This window comes from Pleurodeles waltl, chromosome 7 (assembly GCF_031143425.1).
Source record: "Pleurodeles waltl isolate 20211129_DDA chromosome 7, aPleWal1.hap1.20221129, whole genome shotgun sequence".
Classification (NCBI taxonomy): Eukaryota; Metazoa; Chordata; class Amphibia; order Caudata; family Salamandridae; genus Pleurodeles; species Pleurodeles waltl.
The window spans coordinates 555,442,402-555,465,242 of record NC_090446.1 but is presented as its reverse complement, the minus strand read 5'-3'; positions in this window follow the sequence as shown (position 1 = coordinate 555,465,242).

Genomic DNA, 22,841 nt, shown 5'->3' with positions numbered 1-22,841 from the left:
TGTGCTTGTATGCATGTGTTCTCAGTGTGGCCAACCATCAGATGCTATTCAGTGTGGAAATGCGAAATGAAATGTGTTTGTCATACACGTAGCAACAAATGCTGTGTGAACTTCCCGGGGTTTTTGGGACATAAGCATCACCAATGACAAACCATGCACAGGATAGATAGAAGACGGTTGATCATGGCAAAGTTCCAAGACTAGGCCATCACATGTCCTGGAATGTTGGATACCACTTCCTGGGCACTTGTTTGTATACTACCCATGTGTCAGGCATTGGAAAATGCTATGTGGGTACAGTGTTTGTGACACGGAGTCCCAAAACCAATCCACAAATGTAATGTCACGCCACAGTTTAAGTCATATAAATGACCTATGATTCTCCTGTGGCAGTGGAGGACCAGCAGACCAAGCAGCACATGTGCACATATTTCCATTGGTTAATTGCACAAAGTTGTCCAGTTCAAGTGTGTGGGGCCATGTGTAGCCTGTGTCATTATTGGGGTCCATGTTGTCATAGTTACGTGCAGGTCTACTCATGAGTCTGTGAAGCCATTGCCTGCATTTACAAAGTATCCTTCACAGCTGAATTGAAGGAAACCCGTAGAGGAATTGAGAACACACATAGGGATAGTCCAGCTATGGCACTGCAGACGTTTTATTAGACTGACAAAAGGGCAACCTTGGTGTGCTGACAAAGTTAATGGATCAGGAATTTTAAACCTTCAGGTTTCATCACAACATCTGTACACAGGGTGGCCTCTAAAATTCCCACTGCAGCCGGGAACATCAGTGCCTCTGTGCTGATTAATCTCACAGCTATTCACCACGCAAGCCCCATCAATATGTTGGGGGCAATGTGAATCAGTGTGTGGACTGTCAGGGTACAAACATGTGTTGGCATTTCATGCACCTTATCTAAAGTTGTTTGTTGTGCTGGAGGCACCATACCCAATCCATGCATACAGCCATGGTACACTGTAACTATTTCTCACTCATGCATACATGAAACCCAGACAAGGGATGGGCCATGATTAGGCTATTTGAAGACAAGTTCCACCCCATGATACGATAAGTAAACTGATTATGCTAGACAATGTATTTGAATATTCATTGTAGACCTACATGACACTGTACCCCAGGAGGAGAGTGAGGGCATGGAAAGCTACTATGAGACAAATGTAGCCACAGGGAACCATTATGGTGACGAAAAGACAGGAACCAGTCAGGCTAACAGGATGCAGGGTCAATCAGGAACAAAAATGAACAAGGCAAATACACAGTGAGCAGACTGAGACTGGTCAAAGCTGGAACAACACTGTGGAAAATGAAAACTGTATTTGTCCTGTGTGTTGGAACGTAACACAATAACCCAAGGCCTGTGTTACCCAGGTCATTTATACAGCAATGCTTAACAGTGTTATACGTATAATGGCAGTTTCTATGCCGTTCCAGGAGGCTGCAAGGGCAGTGCATGTTCAAATGGCTGGTCTGCATGGAGGTGCACACAGGTGTGTGCAGCTTCAGTCTCTCACAAGACCTGTAGGTGAGAATCAAGTCCAAAGGGCCAACAGTACCTTTCACATGGGAAGCAATGGACAGGTAATTACAGGTCCTACAGACTACAAGGCAGTGCATTATTCGACCAGAAGTCCATGCAGACAGAAGAACAATGACTATGGCATACCATACTAAAGATGGAAGCACACTGGAGTCAGAATGTGAGTCTGGGTGTGTGTAGATGGGGACTTATCTGGGTACAAATATTCAATTTCCAGGGTCCCCTGAAGAAGGGTGTGGGATAGGGAACATGGCAGTTACAGGACTTATGACCTGGGATGGCATGTGCAGGGGATGTCTTGTGAGCCATGCTAGTCATACCTGGGGCACTCTTGCTATCCATTTGCTGCTTATATGGATTTATTGTCACACATACTCCTTACAAAGATAGCTGATGTCACACTTACTGCTGTCAAGGGTCTGGTCATACCTTCTTGTTAGCAATGCTATAGCACACCCACTGCCTCATGCATGAGGCATTTTTTTCCTTAGTGAATGATGGTGTCTTAGTTGTGTGCCTTATACTGCAGTGAACCATGTTGCCAACATGTAAATGTGAAATAGCTGTGCTCCTCTGCTATTGCCCTTCAAATGTGAAATGGACAGGATACATGTCATTTACAGTGTGTGTGAAGTTGGGTGTACATTCATACCCATCAAATGTGATGTGGACTTTTCTGTATCCTAATATGTATTTCTTCAATGCTCCATGAGTCTACACTTTGATTATGATTCTTAGGGATAATGTTATGCAAAAATGATTGCCCAGACCATGATATAGTGATTAGAATAGGTGTTTATTGACATATGGTAAGACAGTTGTGATGGTGAGTAGAGTTAAAAGAAATTTTGGACAATGTGTTGTCTCCGATGCAATCCTGCAGCTGTGTTTGGATGGTCCCCCTCATGTTGATGGACGACGTCCTCTTCTTCCTCCTCTTCAAGCATTTGTGGCTCAGGTTTATATAGGGGAATGTTTTTACTTACACATATGTTGTGCAGGATGGCACAGGTCAAAATGATCTTGCAGACCATTTCTGGTGAGTATAGGAGGCTGCCTCCGGTGATGTCGAGGCACCTGAATCTTGACTTCAGGATGCCAAAGGTCCTCTCGACTATGGTGCGTGTCCTCCCATGTGCCTCATTATAGGCATCTTCTGATGCTGTGCTTGGATTTCCAAATGGGGTCATGACCCATGGCTGGATCCCATACCCCTGACACTGAAAGAGAAAATGAGTGAGAAAATGTTGATGTTGTTTGCACCATGATTATCACTTTGCGTGGCAGTTGTTCTCTTGTGTTGTCTGTGACTCATCAGTGTTTGTGTTATTGTGTGGAATCCTAGGCTTCTTGGATGTACCATCAGCATTGGGTTGTTTCATTATCTGAACTGGTGTTTGGCTGATTGACCGGATGTCAGCAGTATTTTTGTAGAGTTGCAGTACATTGTGTACTCCCTTGCATTATGTCATGTGAAAGAGGTGTCCATATGTCTTAACTGAGGGTGACATGATACTTCCATACACAGAATGAATTCCACAGTGGTGGTAACACGGTTGCATCTATATGGCCTGGACATCCCATCCAATTTAAGATATGCAATATAATTAGTTGAACATGAGTGAGGCCCTTAGATTTGGCAAGGTGACAATGTACAACACATCTCCATACATTGTCAGCACTGACATGTTGAAATTGACTATGCACAAATATCCCATGTGTGACAAGTCTCTGCAGACCTATTTCTCTGCCCTTGCCAAGTCGACTCAGGTTCAAATGTGTACCTTTACTACTGAACATTTTCTAGTTCAGCTGGCTAACTTGGTTGTGAGGTTGTCATTTACAGTGTCAGAAGGTCCATATGCTTGTACATCTGTTGTGTATATGTGTAATTATCTCAAACCGTATGTGTAGGAATGTGCACTTTCAATATTATCACATCAATATGTGTTCTTAGCACAGTCCACTTGCTTATTGGTAGTGGGCAATGTCAGAGCAGGAGTAATGTGAGATATTGGTACTGCCTCAATGATTCCATGTCACCTTCATTGTAGTCATCATCATCATGCTATGTGTGTCATGGTGTTTGACCTGCAGCAAAACACATTACACACCCCTTACACAGTAGTTACTGGTTGGAAGGGTGTTTGATTGAGTGTTATAAATGTGATATTGAAAGATTAATCTTCCAAGTTGTACTGCCAGTTGAGGCAATGCCATTGTCATTGTGTTGTTTTAAATTGGTCCCTTGTGTATGTGGAGTGGTATCTGTTGTTATTTGGATCTGTCATTTGTCCATAGGTGTGTATCCAAATGGGTCAGGATATCACACATGCCTAGCAGTGTCACAACCTCAGTGTCTTACGGTCACGTATCAATGTAGTGGTGTATGTGTTGTTTGTCCTAGAGGGTTGCTGTGCTGTGTGTATATAAGTAGGTTTCTGTACTTACCAACAAGTAGGCCATTTCCATATCGTCCATCCTGGAAGTGTTGATTGAGGGTGCAGTGACGGAAGATGATTGAATCATGTACACTCCCAGGATACTTTGCCACGATGTTGGTGATCAATCCCCGGTGATCGACAATGGCCTGCACATTGATGGAGTGTGTGTGCTTCCTGTTGCAGTATAGATGTTCGGTTGCAGCACGTGGCACAATGCGTACATGTGTGCAGTCAATGGCACCAAGCACGTGTGGGAAGCCGTTGATTTGGTAGAAGCCCTGTTTGGTCTCCTGCTGCTTCTACTGTGTGTTGGGGAAGCTGATGTGGCGGGGTGTGAGGGAGATGATGGCATCCAATACCTTGGGTAGGAAGGCAGAGAATGAGGGCTGTGAGATCCCGGCAACCAGGACACCAGTGGTTTGAAAGGAGCCACTTGCCAACACGTGGAGTACAGCTAGCAGCTTGGTTTCTGGTGGAATGATGGGGGTGTCTGCAAGCTGTGTGCCAACTGTGGCTCAATGTTGCGCAGCAGCTGCTTAATGGCTTGCCAGTTGAGTCTGTACCTCTGGATGATGTCTTGCTGCCGGAGTCCCAGAAGGGTTGTCCTGGTGTGGAATATCCTCTCCTGCCTTCTGCGTTGCCTTTAGGGTCCCTGCTGGTGTTGTAGAAGCTGCTGTTGTTGGTCCTTTGCTCTGCGTTGGCATACATGCTGGATGAAAAGCACCTCCATGTCTTTCTTTTGGAGCTCTGCTGTTGCTTCTGTGTGTTTTCCATAAGTACTGGTGTGTATGCCCCATTTTAACACCTGCCCTTTCCCAGGTGTTATTTTTTTATGAAAATTGAACTGTGCGTCATTTTCCGACTCTGCCTCCCGGCTGTGCGTCATTTTTGCGCTGTAGCATAAATATGGCGCACAGGTGTTTAAGTCATTTTTTGGACGGGGACACCTACCTTGCGTGTCATTAATGCAAGGTGGTTTCCCACATCCAGAAAATTACGCACACGGCGGACTTTTGGCGTTCGCGGGCGTCATTGTAGAAATATGGCGCACGGTTTGTGCCGAATGTGCGTCAAAATTTTTGACGCACATTCGGCGCAAACAGAGTATAAATATGCCCCTTAGACTTTGGGTCTAAGTTTACCTATGTGAATCGGGCCGCTGCACTCTATTGTGAGTGGGCAAGTAGATTGTTCGAGCTCTGATATTACTTGGCTGCATATCTAAGTAAATGTGTAATCTATAAAACTCCTGGCATCATGTGCAAAAGCTGAGAAGACAAAGTGTACTCTTTGGCAAATATGTCAAAGAATTAGGTGGCCCACCAGTCTGTAATTTCTGTACCTATAAATATCATCTACGATTTCTACCATGCAGAAACATACTTTAAAAAGGAATATCTACCCTTATTGACATTGAGATTTGCAAGTTATATTGGTATGCAACATATACAACTGTCTTTTAAATCTAGTGCACAAAATTACTTGAACAGTACAATTAGTCCACGTGTAAAATGCCAAATTTTGGTGTTTTGTTTATTTTATATATCTTTGTCCCAATTTGAAGGGTTCACTGTGTGGGAATCTTAAGAACGATCAGAAATATAGATCTGTAATACAATAGCTAAAAATGTATTTGTGTATATATCCAGCTTTACATAAAGATGAAAAAACTGCTTTGCTCCTTTATGTGCAGTTTTTGCCTGTAGTATAGGGAAAGCTGGTGCTAAAAATGATTCAAACATGATGTAGTATTGTGAAATTAATTATTATAGCTGAGAAAATGCTGAAAGAAAAATAATTGCCATTTGTTTTAAATTAGAGAAATGACCTAATTGATTAACTGCTTTTGGATTTTGTATTCTCTTTTTAGTGTGCTGTCTTTCCTCTTATTTCCCTTGTTTATGTTATTTATGATGCAGTATTTCTTATTCAGAGAATTTTCCAGTCCTATTATTGTAATGATTTTATTATCAAATACAATCAATTATGTTACTGCTGTTATAAGGACATAGGGCCAAAAGCGTAGGAAGGGGTACTGGTGTAGTTGATGGGAACAATTTTAAGACCAAGGCCATTTTGGAGGGTATAGTGAAACAATAAAGGAGTTAGGAAAAAAGAAATAATAGAAATTTAAAGTTTAATGGGTGGACTATGAATAAATATACACCCTAGTAAACTTATTTTGTGAAGAGAAACTTTAAAAAGGACGGACTATGAAATAATGTACCCCCTAGTGCATTTACTGTGTGAAGACAACAAGGATATGAGAAAGTTCATGCTGGATGTAACTAGTCCTGAAGGAAAATTGTGGATTCCTGTAAAAGGTTGCTATATTGTTTGAAGTTATAAGGTATATCCACGGATGATGTAGCAGTAAGAGAAGCAACTGTCTTAAGCGAAATGGACAAAAAGTTAAAAAAGGCAAGAGAATGATTCCGTCTTCCCTATCTGTTGCTCTGCATCCCCGAGATCAGAAAACAAAACTGTGAAAGTCCAAACACTACTAAAACAAAAGAAATATAGGAGACTCACAAAAAGGACTGCCAAAAACGAAATGAAGGTATAGCTGTCAGGAAACAAATAGAATAGAAAGTTTAAGTTATGAAACAGTGGCAGAGGTCACAGTACAGGACAAGGTAGATACCCAGTTTCAGATACATTAATCTGTGACTCACATTAATTGTGACTGAAGTGAATATGAGCACCAACTTAACAACATAGACAGTGTGGAAAATTGAAGGAGGGGTGAAACCCCACTCAAGCAACAGCCATAGTCATTGCCAGGGCAAACTGTGAAATGTTACTAAACTAAGCTATGCTTAACCTCATGGTAGCTTGGCAAAAAAGCAGTCAGGCTTAATTTAGAAACAATGTGTAAATTATTTATATAGCCCTTAAACAGTGTGAAGTTCTTTTTGTGAGCTTAGGCAGTGTCTTTGAGGTTCAAGTAGGAGTGTGCACAGCCCTGCACCCATGCTGCCTTGAATGGTCCATCCTGCCAACAAACAGTTTCTCAACTGTGTGGCTTTCTGGGAGGAATGTACAAAGGCCGAATGCCAATCTCACCTAGTCATGTGACCCTGGACAGAGGCTGCAGGCACCAAATGGCTAAGATAAAAAATATCATCTTTGTAAAACTGGCATTTTCAGAATTGTAACGTAAAATCTGACTTTACAATTAAAGAGGAGTTTGAATTACAATTTCTTATACACCAAACATGACATTTCTACCCTCGCCCGACCAAACATTATCTTTTATTAAATGTAATAAAGTACCCTAACGTTATCCTATGGGAGAGGTAGGTCTCACAGTGGTGAAAAACACATTTGTGAGTTTTTCTCTACCAGGGCATGTAAGACTTAAAAGTAATGCAATTAAAATGTCCAACGTTTTAATTACAATGTACCCTGCCCTATGCGCTGTTTAGGGCCTACGTCAGGGGTCACTTATATGTCATAAAGAGGGAGCTTTAGGTCACACAAGGGGTTTATTTTGCCAGACCAAATTGGCAGCCTAAAACTGCATACACACTGCGATGGCAGGGCTGAGGCCTGTTTTAGAGGGTTATTTAAGTGGGTGGCACTATAAATGCTGTAGGCCCACCGATATCATTTAATTTACCAGCCCTTGGTATAGTGGCGCAATAAGTGCTATAGGCCCACCAATAGCATTTAATTTACCAGCCCTGTATATATAGTATACCACTTTACTAGAGATTTATAAGTAAATAATTATGCTACTCAGGTGTAGGCCAAGTGTATCGTGTTTTAGGGAGTGAGCACAAGCAGTTTAGCACTGGTTAGCAATCGTAAAGTGTACATATGTAGAATTGCATATTTCTCATTTGGTTTGGAATCCATCTTGTCTTGTTCAGTTCTGTGATGCTGAATGATAGCAATGCTTGTTGTTGAAGTTCATGACCCTGATAAACCAATCCTTTTATCATTTTATGCTTGAAACACAATATGATGCAAGTTTTGCTCAAGAGACAGCACTCATGATTTACAACAGCATGCTAGCTTAAGCAATAACATTCTTTTTATGGATAAGACATCTGCTATTCGGTTAATGTATTTTTCAATCTTGAAAGCCCCCATTGTCATCATGTAGGGCGCACAGGCCATTATTATGTGCTTACGTATCGTGCACTATTAATCTCTAATTTGATTGGGTCTCATACATAGACGTTATGAAATCTTGAATGTGATTTTCAAGAAATGATTATATGCTCAAACTCTAATTGGATAATTGATGGAACGCCTAGTTATGCCTTTGTGGTCTGCTGAAATAAAGATTGTATTTGAGTTCTGAAATTTGGACTCTTGGACCTGGATTTTCAAGTCAGCTGTCCCCTGTGTCACGTTAAATACATTTTCCTTTTCTCTTTTGATGTGTTCCTGCCTCTGATTTCATCTAGACTTCTACTACACAAAGTCTTAAATCCAACAAAAAACAAAATAAGCCAACAAGAGGAGAGAAGGCAAACACATTTGGGGGAAGACCACCCTAAAGCTGGCAGGTTTAACCAGCAGATTGCTAAACAGGAATGAAATAGCACAGTGGTGGATTCACACAATGGGGGTCAGGACGAGTTCGGCTGACGGTTTTCACCTTCCCCGGAACTTCTGACTGGAAGATTGCCGCCACACAGGCTGCCTCCCCACCGGGCCCATTAAGAGTTTGCCGCTAGGCTGGTGGGCATGAACCTCGGTTTCCACCCACCAGCCTAGCGGGAAACAGGCTGCAGCATTGTCACCGGCTCATAATTGAGCCAAAGGCAATGCTGTAGCCTGCAGGGTGCACCAGCACCATCGCAATGTTCACTGTCTGGACTGAGGGGGCCCTGCACCTGTTCTTCACCAGCCTTTTCATGGCGGTGTCACCACCATGAAAAGGCTGGCAGAGAACAAGGTTGTAATCCCCAGGGCAGCCCTGCTTGCAGCGCTGCCCTGGCGGATTAGGATCTCCGCCACCTCCAGACCACCGTGATCCAAGCTGCTGGCTGTGCTGGCAGTTTCCTGGCGGGCAAACCACCAGGTTTTTATTGTGGCGGTTAGACTGCTGCATTGGCGGCGGTCCAGACCACCACCGTCACACTTGTAATGAACCACTATGTTTTGAGTGCAGATTTGTTCCCAGAAATGGAATTTGAGCTTCCATTCAATAGTTAGTAAATTTTCAATTTATGTTAACGAATCCGTAATCTTGGTGAATCAAATCGAAGGTGTACTAAATCTGTGATAAGGAAGACACAAGGACAATGGAAATATATACTATTTTCATCCAGAAAAGATCCTGAGTAAAAACAATGCTGCATATCTTTGAACTGAATAAAGGCAACAAGTTTCCAGTGAGAGAGGTAGATGGTTGCTTGATATCCACCTAAAAATCAGATGTTCTTTTCTAAATGGAAGGACTAAAGGTGTAATGCCTGGTAAGGCAAAAGGAATAACCTAAACCTCTGGATTCAAACTTGTAATTGTTAATTTGAATACTTACTATTGTAACTAATACAACATTTGAAGATAAAGCCAGATCTGAATAGCAATATATTTACAAATTTCCTAAGTAGGTGCTATGCCTGAAAGGGTGGTAAGGCGCTTTACATATAACAATGCAAACATTTATGAGAGATGCTACTTGGCTTCTCACATAAATGAAAGTGGCTTATGTAACAGGCTCAATTGAAGGGCCACTAGATTAGGAGAGAGAATTAACTAAAAGGCATTAGTTGAGATGAATTTGTAAGAGGTATGTTGTCAATAATTTCCTGAATGTAAGGAGGTCTTATTGAGTACTTTTTAGTGCCAAGAGCGATGTCAATCAACTGGTTGTGGTACGGGGACAGATTGGTTTAGTGCTATAGTTGTATTCAGCCTTCCAGTTTTCAGTTGATGACGTCCTTTGCTCCTTAGTCTCTTAGGGCCATATTTATAAGGCCATTTGTGCTGCCTGAACGTCACTTTTTATGAAGGTCCGGCAGCGCAGACTGTAGGGCCATGTTTAAAAGGCCAAGTAAAACCACCCTGAGTGGCTTTTCATAGCCTTGTAAATATGGAATGAGTCAATGCAGCACAAGTCACTGAGTTGACTCACACTGCAACAGGGAGGTGTTCCAGGAGTGTTGCTTTGGGTGTTCCCACACAATACCAATGGATTTTGACGCATTCCCAGATTCACAAGGATTTATTAAATTGGGAATGTGTCAAAAGCTTACGACGGAGGTGCAGCCATTTATTTCACCTCGTTTTTTCCCTTTTCTGTTTGTGCACATCGAAAGAGGAAGACACTTCTCACGATTGTTATTGTGCAGGAAGGTGTCCCTTCCTATACAAAAACAAACATCCCTGCAACGCAGTCACCCTTGCACCATAGCGCAAAGGTACCTGCTTGGAGCCTGGTAGCCCATTGTGCACCAGCATGGGGGAAAAGGACAGGAATGTGACACATCTTGTAGATACGGCGTGTTCCTGCCCTTTTCTTTTGCAGCAGGTCAGTGCAGCAAGAAGGCTTGCTGCGCTGCCCAGCACAAAAGATATGTAAATGTGCAAATATGTTAGCAAACGTTTGAGGTTTGCAGGGCATTTCTTATCCAATCACTCCCGGCATGGGAAACTGGGTCCTTCATATATAAGTACAGCAACATCACTTCTGGGGTATCCATTAAGGTTCGGCCTTATTCCCTACACGTTTCACCATCTACATGTGTCTTTTAACAAAAATCTTCATTCATATGGTATTGGCTATTACATATATGAGGATAACATGCAGCTCCACCTCTAGCTTGACAACAAATTTTCCAACCAATTTAAGGTAACATTTTGCTTCTCCCATGTTCATCACTCTGTGCAGTATAACTGGCTGTGTTTGAATATTCACAATTATCAAAAGAGAGCAACCCCTCAAACCAAGGGGACAGGACTACTAAAGCCAATCACCAAAACACATTCCCAATATTACTGAAACTTGTAAGTAATCTGAATCCAATTCAGTCACTCATTCATTACGTTCATAAAGCAACTGCGAGAACCATGTGCAGAACTCACGCTAATCCAATGCTTACAGAACACACATGACTGTTTTTTATTCTAATAAAAATTAATGAATATCATCAATAACAAATATACCAACATATTATCCACCTTATTCGGGAGAGTAATTTGTTTTTCTTCCATCATTCTAATTCATAAATTGTCATATGTAACGCATAAAAACAGACAATAATTATACATGAAAATGCATATACAATAGTTTTAGAAAAATAACTCTTAGCACAAACATATTTTTTTTCTTAAAACATGTTTTTTATATTTACATTTATGGTACCCATATACGTTTTACACTGACTCAATCATTATTATTCAGTATCAATTTAAACTCAATAAAATCAATTGTTAAGCCTTGGAATTATATTAGCTATTAAATGAGTACCTTATTCAATGACCCCTAATAAGACTCTAGAATAATTTAAAAACTCTTCATCATATGGTCCACCACCACTTAGATCCAAACCTAAAATTTAATTACCCTCTAGATGGCCTCAGCTCCTTACAATAGCTTGCTAGGTGCAGTGCAATGCTAACCATTCACATCACATACCTAGCAGAACACTCAGTGATTTCGATATAGGACACACTCGACCCACACAGCAATCAACTGTACATTCAAGCTCTGACTTTACTGCCTACTGAAGAAAATAACTTTGGTATGAGTCCACACAAATGGTTTGTGTGGCAGGTCTAGAGGACACAGACAGTTGTGTTTAAGAATCTGGGTCATTATGCAGTACAGGATGTGAGGGTTGGAGGTGGTGGTAGGAGAGGAGTGACTGTTCATTATCAGTGTCTCATGGTTCATATAGGAATTCATTAATCCTTAGATCTAGTGGAATTTTTTTTATACTGTTTAATTAAATAGATTCTTTGATTTATAACTATGGAACATGAAGAGGATTCTTTACTTAGGGCTATGTTTTGCGCCACAGAAGGGCTTGTACGAAATCTTAGGAAATAACCCCCAACATTTATTGCGGTATATTTAGCTTTTCTTCACCAAAGCAACAAGGACATTGGAAGGTTCCTAGTATAAAACTGATGGTCTCTTGAAACTTATGGAAAGCGCACGATCATCAACACAGAGCAAACATAACCAGTCCATACATTACTTAGCCCAGTTGTCTCCCTCTGGGCAGTACGTAAAGCTTTCAAAGAAGCATGGCCCATAGGTCGGGGTTTCTTTCCAAATAGTAAACACCATTATTAAAATAATATTTTCACTACACTAATTATTGCTTTTTAAAAGTAAATATTATCTGTGCTGTAATAAAAAAACGAAAACGTTCTTTTATCAATTTTGCCTGGACCAATTCCCAGTTTCTTTAGTGTAAGGTCTTGTTCATAGTTCTAAATTATTATACAATAGAGTTTTTTTTTTTTAATAGGTTCAGCATCTGAAAACTATGTGCACTGGGGAAGTGATAATTCAGGGCGTGAGACCTACAAAAATATCAAAGTAAGTACTATAACTTGCATTGTGAAATATAAATCATTAAACGTACCACTTTTTCATTATCTGTGATGGTCAAACAACTGGTATGATTATATGTTAACATGGGAATGAGAATAGGTACTCATTTTGAATTCTTCGGAGATTTGAGATGCTGTTTTGAGCGCAGCACGGGGATAAAAGGCAGACAGCGCATAGGCAGGTGCTCTTGGATGGAGGACTTCCCTACCTTATTCCTTATATTATAATGAACCACCTTTGGAATCGGAATCATATGAGCATCACAGGTACGTTCGTTTTCAGGTGTTTCAATTAAGAGGGGAGGGGAGGAGAGAGCCAAAGAGAGTGAGAGAGACGGAGTGTGTGGAGAGTGTGTAAGGTGGAGGAGCGTGTGCATATGTAGTGGATATGTATGTGGTGGGTTTGGTATTTTGTTTTGATTAATTTTAGAGTATCCATGACCTAAAATGCCATGGCTTACAAATACAACTGTCCTTTTTTCTTATAAAACGCTTATGTAATGTCCCATTTGTTCTTATTTAGTGGTTTGGCAAAACCTAAACAACTAGGGCCTGATTTAAAGTTTGTGGATGGATTACTTCACCACAAAAATTCTGTAGGAAATGTTCTGATGCACAATGCAATACAGTCAAGAGATTAAAAAAATGTAACACCCAGTTAAATGGTTACAGTTTACTAAATACATACTGTAATGTGTTTCAAGGCGTGAATAGGAAGAATCAGGCTACTGACAGACTTAACTGCTAGGGGCGCGTGAATACTGAGTTTTAAATTTCGTACTACTTACACGTAATAACCTAAAAATCGACTAACAAAATCTTGTGAAAGTACACAAATATGGGTGCACAATTAACTCCCCACGTATGTAGCGTGGCAATATATTTAGTTTTTTGGTAGCCATTGCTAGAAAAGAAGGGGATCCAACCACATTCTGTTTCAAGCGCTTAATACTGAGTGGATCTGGGATCTGACTGATACAGGTGATAAATGTTGATTGCGACTTTGTACAGTTTGCAGACGCAGGAGTACATTCAGCAGCGCCCACATCTTGTCTACCTCGACTTCAGAGCAGCAACGTGTATGTGGTTAGGGAGGTCACTTATTTAACACAGAGGCCTCTCTTAAAAGGCCATCAGCATTGAGGTTTTTTCAAGTCTCTTTATGGGTGGCAAATAGCTTAGGCCTAACATCGTGATGCCAATGCCATTATGGTAACAAAGTGTGTCACTTCACAGGTACTCAACACATAACCTATGAGTTGGAGCCAGGTATTTTACTTATCCAAGCTTTTTAAGAACCAGATATGCATGCACTGTAGGGATATTAAATGTATTTATCTCTAGGAGTAATTATAACAGTGTTGATTTATATAGTATTTACCATAAGTATGTATTACTACAGAAATAATCAATTTTTAGTAACCTTAGAAGAACAAGAGATTGGGAAAAAGGGTAATGTAAACGTATGCCTTGAGGTTTCCATGCATCTCCTTGATGCAGACTCATAACTCACAAAGCTTACTAAATTACATTGCAAAAAACTGTAACATGTGACCTGCAGCGAACACAAAGATGTCTGCAGCAGAAGTTGTAACCCACTAAGCTATCTATATAAAACAGAACTATGTGGCCTGTATGTTACACACCATGCTTTGCAGCAAGCATATTAACTTTGTATTCTACTTTATGATGAGTCAAATCTGTGACTAGGCTGCACACTGATTTCAAACACACAAAAGATGATGGGGTGGATGCTAACAAATTATAAAAACCAATGGCAGTCGCACTGGGTTGTATGTTATCCCATTATTTTTAACCAACTCTAAATAGAGGCGTTGTTCGAATCAATACTGACTCTGATTGATATTTATGTTTTGTGTGTTTAATGCACACAGATCTCTCCAGTAAGTGCATTATCCGACATACAGTATAAATCCTACTATTATCATACACCCCCAAAAAGTGTGCCACGAAAACAGGGAACTCGTACTCTCAGACAAGTTGATGATCTGATAGAGGAATCTGAAACTATACTGAATCCCGACGCACTTTCATTGACTGGGGGTGCATAGAAGCCCACACAAACTCTAATACCCGATATTGTTGGGAAGAAAGAAGACTGATAAGGCACGGGCAAGTAAGAGCAAAATCTCTGCAAACTTGGTGAGTTCACAATCGGGAAACATGATTGGGGAACTGCATAAAGATCTTTGATAGGGCATCCTCCCCCTCTTGAACCCCAAGTGGTCTGTACCAACAGGTTCACTCCACTAGCTGAAATTGCTGAGTGAGAAGCATCACTGTCAGGACTCAGGGTTGAGGAGGTTCTCATTACTGCCCAGGCTCATGATGCCACAATTAACTTATATGAACTTGTTTTAGGCTTGCGCATCGAAGTGGCAGGTATGAAAAGAGTGGTTGAATCACAAAAATTCAAATTGAATACAGTCATGCAACTCCGTAAGACATGCTATTGGAATACAGAGCAGTAAAGCTGGTTCTACTTTGCTTTTACCCTCCTTTACTTAGCCCTGGATGCTTGCAGCTGAACAAACTGGGGACCATTTTGAGTGGCCATGGAACAGAACAAGTGTGCCCTGCCTATGCCCGCCAGTTTGTTAGAAATGTGGAATGAGTGACAAGTTCCAGTGCACAGCCATAGAAGTGTCCTTAAGTTTGGCACCCCACGCTGTGCCGGGTGTACCAGAGACACTGCTGACCCTGGACCCTGAGCCACCATCCCTTTTTCAGGTTGACACAGGGTGGTCCACAGGAAAGAGGTCCTAGTGATTGCACTCACAGAAGACGCCCACAACATACACAATTTAGGGATAGTCACTACAGTTTTAAGTTAATCAGTGTCCCAAAATTGAAGAGTGAATGCTGTGACAGCAAGGAGTCTCTATATAACATTGGTTAACAGGTAACTGTAGGTGCAAGTCTCTTATAATGCTTGATATACTGGATAGCCGCAGAAACTTCTTGGAGTCTGGCCAGTGTGACACCATAGAGGTTGCTGTGGGCTCTAGGGAAACAATAGATGGGTTGCTGGCAATTGTAGCAAGCGATATTCACACCAGTACAGGTATCCATTTTGCCTTTTGTAACAGTAAAGCTCCTGCTGGTGGCTCAGGACTGGAGGGGATCGGTTGGGGACGAAACGGCCCTTGACTGGGGTAGATTGACTGTGTTACTCAGGTCTCTCAGTCACTCCGGGGTTTTGCGTGCCTGCTTTAAGTGTAGCTAAAACTGCACCTCAGACAAACCAGGCATTTGTTGATCTTCGGGGTAACAAGCTTCGAATGGGTACTGTGATTGAACAATCTGGAACCTCTGGTTATTTGCAGATCCTTTCTTGAAATCTTGCTGGGATACGTAGCAAGTTGGCTGATCCCTTATGAGGTGACTTTATTGATTCTTTTCATCTCTGCCTTTTTCAAGAGACCTGGGCTCTAGAACCGGTACAAAAGTCTGATTTTGTTACATGTTCTGTGGATGGGCTTCCCTCCTCATCTGCCTGGCCTTCTGGGGGCCTTTTATTTGGGTTAAAATCTCACTTAATTTGACTACAGTGCAGCTCAATATTGGGTCACCTGATATTATACGTTTACCTATAAAGGCTAGCAATGGGCTCATACCTTATATCTACAAAAATTACAATCGTAGTGTGGCCAGTTATATGACCTCTACAATATTGAACATCTTAAAGAACCATTTGGAGTCCTTACCTTATAATTCCCAGCTTACTCTGGCTGGGGATTTCAATACTACTTACAAGAATTTGGATTTCATCACACAGTCGTCGAATATGAGGATAAGGCCCTGGCTATCCCAGAATTTAGCTCTTCCCTCATAAAATCTAGTTCTGTGGCTACACAATTACCATTACTTCCATTGCTCACAGGATACGTGCTTGATGTGGACAGGGCCTTCACGTTTAGTAGGGGCTCATCTAGGAGCAGAATCGTTTACATAATGCTGTCCCTTAGTCTTTGGAGCTGGTTGGCACACTTTCGTGCAATTAAAAGATCAGAGAGCAACCATAATGGCTTGCATTTAACAATGAAAGAAGTTATTTTAGATCCCTTCGAGCTGGCAAGTGCATATGAGAATGCTATTGTTGGAAATTCCAAGTGGGTCCTTAACTGGCCAGAAGTATTCTCTTCTTTGGAGAGGCTCGCTTGAATATGTTTTTACTTTGTTTCAACTCTTTCACCCTATGAGGATGACCATCTGCACAAATTCCCTATGTTTGTTATTCGTGATCATTTGTTTGAATCTTTAAGACATTTTTTTGAAGTTGGAATGGGAATTTGCACTTTCACTAAGGCTTCTTCTTGTTTTACCAGGGAATGCAGACAAGTGAAACCACTCTTGCTATAAAGTCCTTGCATCCCTCTCTGATTCGCGAGTGCACACACCATTACAAATGTTTGCTGGCAGTGAGTAAAAAGAACTGGGATGATATTAACTGGCAGGACTTGCTCAAAGCCCCCAAAAGGAATGATATGTCTCCCTTCAGAATGATATGTTTTCCTTCTGGCCCATATTTGCTTATGGTAGTCTGGAAGTGAGGACTCCAACCATTCACCACAATTAACAGCAGGCACAGGTTCAAATTTTTCTACTTCCGCTTCCTACAATATGTTTTGTAGTTTTTACTCATGCACTTCAGCTAATAGTAGCCTTGCAGTGCCTGACCAGGAGTTTTTCTCACTGGATGACAGCAGAGAAGCAATAATATCCTTGAAGCCTGGCAAAGCGCCAGGCCTCGCTTTTATTCTGGGAGACCCGTACCGCTCGGAGATAGACATCTGGGCTCTGTACATTAACATCTTGTCTAGTGCTATTGTGTCTGGTACCGAACTCCATAATACTTGGAGAGGTGCTGTAATTGTTCTGATCTATAAAAAGGGCACAAGATCCGACCCGTCTAACTACAGGCCTATTAGTTTAATTGACATCCTCCAAAAGGTGTTTTGCCGACAGGTCTTAGGCAAATAACAGAAGGCGGACTCGCAATGGTAACATTCTTTCCCCTCTCGAGGCCGGGTGTACAGCTAAAGTAGGAACAGTAGACCACGTTTTTAGGTTTATGATGATCCTTTGAAAATACATCATAATACTGAAGGATCATCTTTATGTAGCCTTCTTTGACTTGACAGCCACCTTTGATTTGGTCCTCAGGGCTTGTCATTGGGTGTCTTTGATATTAAGGGGGCCCCACTCTCTTTGGTAGAGATTATGGAGAGGTTCCATGAGAACAACTACATCCAAGGTCAGTGGGCTACAGATGGGTCGATGGGCCTCTAACAGAGGGCATTAGCATTATTAGCGGGGTCCAGCAGGGTTGTGTCTTTGTGCCAATATATTTCTCACTACATATAAATGACACATTTAAATATCTTAACAATTGCATAAAAAATGCCCCCAAACTCCTGCTGGAATACAAAATGTATTAGATACTTTCCTCAACCTTTGTAATTCAAGGGGCCTAGAAATTAACATTCAGGAAAACAAATCATGATCTCAAGACCACACCGATCTTTCCGTAAGAACTTGAGAGTTGGGGTCCTTCTAATAGAGGAAGTCAATCACTTTGATTATGTAGGAGTAAGAAAAAACAGATCCCTATTATGTCTGAATGTATCGAAAAGGGCAAGGCTACTATTCTGCACACATCAGCAGCAATAGGGGAAATCTACAGGGCTACCTCTTTGAGCGCAGTGTCTCCGGCTTTAGAAGTGTATAAGGCTGTTGTACAGTTGGGTGCACTATGTGGGGTTGCGGTGTGGGGTATGGCTTCATTAAACCCTCTTCAACAAGAGGAAACTTTGCTATAACATCATTATTGAGCACTCCCATCGGCCCCCGTTTATTTAGATTTGGCTATAAAACAGATTGATGGTCTGGCAGTTCTGAGGCCCTTGGTATTTCGGGTTAGGATCTGGTCTACTTCCGAATTAGAATCTTACAAACACGCTTTTGAGAAATTAATTTAGATGGACAGCAACCCGAGTACTCCATTACTGTCACACATTAAGAAATGACTTTATGCCCTGGGACTGACAGCCATGTGAATGGAACTGCTCTCAATCAGCTCTTCATCCAAATTTACATTAAGGAAAGTTTTATGGGATTACATAAATGTTGAGTATGTCAGGAATACTGATAGTGATAGCTTTACTAGAAGTTTTTTTCTCTCCAAAAATCCACCTTGAAGTTAGATGGAAACCTTGATGAGGTTACTCCGCACTGGGCCATAACACTTTTTAAGTTTAGGACCAGCACACTGGCCCTAAACAGTTATACTTGTAAGTTGTGCCCAGATAATTATTTTGCATCATTTTGCCCTGATCAGTGGAGTCTATCGAACAAGTTATGTCAGTTGACCATTGTATTCATGTGCCAGAACAAAATGGCTGAAACCCTATTGTCGGAATCTGTGGTTCCAGAATTGTATACCTTTTTTCAGAATCCTCTGCTTGGATTTGAGTAGGGCATTGGTCTTTTGTATGAGCAGATTTTTGTTTGCAGTGAGTGTGACTAGGAAGCGCTTGGGTCTCCCTTTATAGTATGCTGTTCTGTTTTATGGGGCACCCAATTCATTTGGAACTGGCTCCCCAGTGTTAAGGGCTTCGACTACTGAGTGGGTGATAGCACCTTATTGTTATGCACTGCTCATTTAAACCCTTTCGCTCCTAGGCCTCCCACTCTAGTGCTAAGCCTTTATTTGGGAATTTGGGGTAGTTTGCGCTTAGGCCTCCATAACGTTTTGTCCACATGACTTATCCAAGCCACATTTGTGTCCTTTCTCAACATTCTTCACTTCTGAAGGTCCTCAGGGTTTGTGGATTTCGCTGCAGGGGACCGAGAAATCAGGCAAAATATTGCTAATATTTTTTTTTTGGGGGGGGGGGGTGTGAGAAAAGTGCTTCAGAACAAAGTGTCTGTTATTTTTCTTGCAAATGGCATCAACAAAAGGTTGTGTTGCGAAAGCACCATCTTCCCAACTTTTGGACCAGGCAGACATGATTCAGAAAACTAAAAAGTAAGTTATGGCATTTTACTGGGAGATAGCATATTTTTTCTATTTTTTGTGCTTTCAACCTCCTTCCAGTTTGTGCTGGAAACAGGTACAAAACCCATTGTGGATCCCAAAAAGGTATACATTTTTGAAAATTAGACACAATTCTGAATTTAGTAAAGTGTCATTCTTGTAGATTCTTCAAGGTTTTCCCAAAGAAACCAAGTGTTGAAATAAAACAAAAAGGAAAATTGGCAGAATAAAACGGGCATTCGTGACAGCATTTACATTTGTAACTTCTTATCATGATGGCCAATTCACAAAAGCTTTATACCATGATATCCACTGGACCCTTCTGGTTGTGGAGACATATGGGGGTTGTGGGTGTTTCAATAACTTAAGCTACCCAGAGCCAATAACTGAGCTGCACCTTGCAATAATTTTTCATTGTTTACCTGTTAAATATAAATAGTGAAAAACAGATATTAAGGAAACCAAATGGGCACAAAATATGGAGTTTAGAAGAAGGGGTTATTTGCATATTTTTGAATTTGTGGGTATCTATACTAGCATGTAAATTAGAGGGTATTTTTTCAAAATTATTTCTTTGTTGCACATTGCCTTACATTTGGGAGGTGAAAATGCAGAGAAATACAATTGCTAATAACACTTGTTCTACTATTCATTGTTCCCCTTAGTCTCCCAATACAAATGGTACCTCATTTGTGTGGGTAGGCCTAGTGCCCGTTGCATGAAACATCCCAACAGCTAACATGGATACATACATTTTTTCCACACAAAACTGACCTTTTTTTTGCAAAGTGGCTAGCTGTGGTGTGTGGGTCCTAGCTCAGCTTGCACCTAGGTAAACCTAGCAAACTTGGTCATTTTTGAAAAATGAGACACCTAGGAGAATCCGGGATGGTGTGCCTTGAGTGGCGTTCAACAGGTTGTGTTACCCAGAATCCTTGAAAAACTCAATCTTTGACTAAAAATAAATACATTTTCCTCACATTTCTGTGATGGAAAGTACTGGAATCTGCAGAGATTCACAAACTTTCTTCCACCCAACATTCTCTTAAGTCTCCTAATATAAATGGTACATCATTTCTGTGGGTAAGTGAAGTGCCCGTAACAGGAAACGGCCCAAGACCTAAAATGGTTACATCAATTTTTTCTACGCAACACTGACCCATTTTTCTGAAAGTGGGTAGCTGTTGCTTTTGAACCTCAGCTTTGCTGGCACCTAGGGAAATATAGCTATCCTGTACATTTTTGAAAACTAGATACTTAGGGAATCCCAGGATGATGTGACTTGCATGTCTCTCACCAGATTGTGTTACCCAGAATCCCTAGCAAACCTCAAACATTTGACTGAAAACACATTTTCCTCAAATTTCTGTAATGGAAAGTTCTGGAATTTGCACAGATCCACAGTCGTCCTTCCACCCAACATTCTCCTATGTCTCTTGATAAAAATGGTACCACACTTGTGTGGGTAAGTCTAGAGCCCGCTTCAGGAAACAGCCCAAAAAGCAACATGGCTACATCAAATTTTTCCATCCAAATGGACCCATATTTTTTCAAATTGGGTAGCTGTGGTTTTTTGGCTCTAACTCAGCTGGCACCTAAGGAAACCTAGGAAACCTGTACACTTTAGAAAACTAGACATGTAAGGGGATTCAGGATGTAGTGACTTGGATGACTCTCACTAGGGTGTGTTACCCAGAATCCCCTGTAAACCTCAAACATTGACTAAAAACACATTTTCCTCAAACTTCTGTGATGAAAAGTTCTGAAATATGCACAGATCCACAGACTTTCCTTCCACTCAACATCCTCCTAGGTCTCTTGATAAAAATGGTACCACACTTGTGTGATTAAGTCTAGACCCACAACAGGAAACAGCCCAAAACGCAACATGGCTACATCAAATTTTTCCATACAAACTGACCCGTTTTTTTGCAAAGTGGGCAGCTGTGGTTTTTTTAGCTTCAGCTCAGCTGGCACCTAAGGAAACCTAGCAAACCTGTACACTTTAGAAAACTAAACACTCAGAGGGATTCAGAATGGAGTGACTTGGATGGATCTCGCTAGAGTGTGTTACCTAGAATCCCCTGCAAACGTTAAACTTTGACTAGAAAAACGCATTTCCTCACATTTCTGTGATGCAGTGTTCCGGAATCTGCACAGAGCCACAAATGTCCTTCCACCTAGCATTCTCCTGAGTCATCTGATAAAAATGGTTCATCACTTGTGTGGCTGGACATAGTGCCAGTGACATGAACTTATCAAACCAAGGGCAATGGGACCCCTTGCATGGGGACTCCTAATGACATTGGTTGGATACGTTCCTATCGCTGTCACAGGCCCAACCACACAAGTGACACAGCATTTTTATTGGCAGATTCTGGAAGTTTCCATCAGAAAAATGTAAGGAAAAATGTGTATTTTTAGTCAACATTTGAGGTTTGCAGAACATTGTGGGTAAGAAAATGATGTGAGATGGATGCAACGCACACCACCCTGGACTCTCCCAGATGTCTGCTTTACAGAACTGTCTAGGTCTGGTAGGTATTTCCAGGTGGGAGCCCACCTAAGCCCAATATGTGCAGCTATTCACCATTGCAAGTGGAATGATTCTGGGAGTTAGCCGAACTCTACCCATTTGTAAATCTATCACCCAAAAGAATCAAGTATCCTTTTGCTTGCCGTTGGGATGAGATGCTTTAGTCCACAGGGGAGCAGGAAGAGTGCTTCTCCATTTTTGAGGGTGTAGGGCATGCCCGTGCCCATGCTGGGCAGCTCCCACCCCTACAAAAAAAGTAATCCATGGCATCCAGTGGGCTTTCTTCCTCCCCCAGGGAGCAGATGGGGGTAATTACACCATCTGCCTCCCTCAGGGGGAGCAGACTCACTGTTTCCATTTTTTATAGGATGGTAAGGGCTTGGCCATGCCCATGCTGGGCAGCCCACACCGAAACAAATAAAAAAAACAAATCCCTTGTGTCAAGTGGGTTTTCTTCCCCTTCCGGGGGAATATGGGGCAGGGTTGCCCCAATTCCCCTCCCACCCCCCAGGGGAGCAGAAAGACTGTTTCCCTAATTTGGGAGGGGGGCATGGCCATTACTAGAGGTTGATGCTAAGCAGGAAACTTTTCTGGCTATGTACAGTATACCTTGAGGTGTTTCCTGAAAATGATGAGAGGGATTATATTTGTTAGATCAGAAGGAAGAAAAATCAGAGTTGATGTGGCAGAGAGGTATACAAATGAAGTGGAATA